At 40.7% G+C, this 1908-nt stretch overlaps 1 non-coding gene across 1 annotated transcript; it reads left to right on the top strand.

The window, feature by feature from the left end:
- The first annotated feature begins 1541 nt into the window (after positions 1-1541).
- Positions 1542-1635, top strand: trnai-uau (transfer RNA isoleucine (anticodon UAU)). Its single transcript has 2 exons — positions 1542-1579; positions 1600-1635. It is a non-coding gene; the product is annotated as a tRNA-Ile (tRNA).
- The last annotated feature ends 273 nt before the right edge of the window (positions 1636-1908 follow it).

Raw genomic sequence — 1908 nt, 5'->3', positions numbered from 1 at the left:
CGGAACGTATCTGGATTCCATTGTTGACGCTTCACGTCAATGACATTTAATCACAACTCCGTCATCAGAAATATTTCCAGAGATGCTGCCTGACTGGCTGAGTATATCCAACATTTCCTGATTTCATTTCAGGCTTACAGGATTCGCAGTGCTTTGCTTTTGAAACTAAAAAGTAAGATAAGTTGACGTCATTGGCGATTCGAAAGTCAGAACCTTTCTGCAACGATAAACGTGAGTCATGCGTGGTGTGTATCCTCCCTTCTGCCAGGTAAAGAACATCACTGAGTGGTTGCAGAACATTTTGAGGGACGAAGGGGAGCAACATAAGCCGTGATCTATGTGCTAACCAATGACATAAGGAAACAAGGGGATGAGTTCCTTCAATCAGCGTTTCAGGTTCAATTGAGGAAATTAATGAGCAGGACCACAAAGGTATTCTATGGATTATTCCCAGTGCCCCGCGCTATTGAGTTTAAAAATAGCAACGTTTGTCTGGATAAATGGTGCACGAGTTTGGGCTACAGAATCCGGGGCATTGGGACCAGTTCTGGCGCAGGAGGGACCGGTTACAGTAGATCGGGTAGTACATCAATAGAGCTTGGACCAATGTCCTCGCGGGAAGTTTAACAACTGGGGCGGGTGAGCCGTTGAACTAATTTGGCAGTGGATTTGTGTACCAGGATGAAACATCTATAGATGTTGTAATTATGCTTTTATACACAAGTCTAGATGATTATTATATATCAACTATAGCAGTGAACGTGGCCTCAGACAGCGCATTTCAGCCCATCCTTGGGAAACGATATACCACGGCTCGGCAAAACCTTCCCTTATACCGAGCACAAGCAGAGGAAATACAGGCACAGCAAAATTTGCTGAGGACCGTAGAGAGTAAAATGTTCATTGATCAGTGCTAGCTCTAAATATATTTTGGTGTCTCTGTGTTAAGTTGCAATATGTTCCGTGGTATATAAATATATTTTGTATATCTGTGATCGTGTTTATGTCTTTGAATGCAACAAAGTTATTTATAATAGTATTGTGGAGCATCTATGTTTGTTATAAATGTATTTTCTGTGAATACCTTTGTATCTATGCTAATTGTAAACACCTCGCAAATAAACGTAAATACAATTATAAGCACAGATATACTTAGAGATAAATTCATAACGGAAACAGACATAAAAACAAATAGATTTATAATAACACATATATGAACACATATAATTTGATTATCAATGTTCCACACAATTTAATTTACAACTCACAGATAGATGCACAAATATATTTATAAAGTTCCCGCACAGACATCCAAATTCATTACAAATAACAAAACATTTCACAAATAATAAAACACGTCTATGGTGAAAATCTATGGAGTCTCAATAACTGAAGGCTTCTTGCAGAGAGCCGGCATCGACATGATGGGATGAAAAGCTTCGTTCTGTGTTGAATGATTCGATGATTCATTGTCTTCCTCCTTGTTAGACAGGTGGAACAGACAGCTGTATGATGGGAGCACAAAGACCACAGAACATGCAGCTCTAGTGGCGCAATCGGTTAGCGCGCGGTACTTATACGACAGTACAGGCTTGGGAAATGCCGAGGTTGTGAGTTCGAGCCTCACCTGGAGCAGCCGATGCTTTTGCATGTGATGTTTGCACTTTTCAGAGTCTGAGGCCGTTTTTTGTTCATCCATCTCTCTTGTCGATTCCGCCATTTACCGTGGTGCTGTCTGTCTTGCTGTCTCACTGCGGTTATTCCGATGTCAATCTGTGGGTTATTTCTGATTGAATACCCGTGCCTGTTCCCCACATGAAATAAATGAGGGCATCAAACAATTCCTCATCTGGCACTCCGGAGCGAATGAACCAAAATTTAAAGGACGATATAGTTTATTGTAAATAT

This window comes from Pristiophorus japonicus, unplaced genomic scaffold (genome assembly GCF_044704955.1).
Source record: "Pristiophorus japonicus isolate sPriJap1 unplaced genomic scaffold, sPriJap1.hap1 HAP1_SCAFFOLD_33, whole genome shotgun sequence".
Lineage (NCBI taxonomy): Eukaryota > Metazoa > Chordata > Chondrichthyes > Pristiophoridae > Pristiophorus > Pristiophorus japonicus.
Note: the sequence above shows the minus strand (reverse complement) of the source record. Positions and strands in the feature narration are given on the sequence as shown.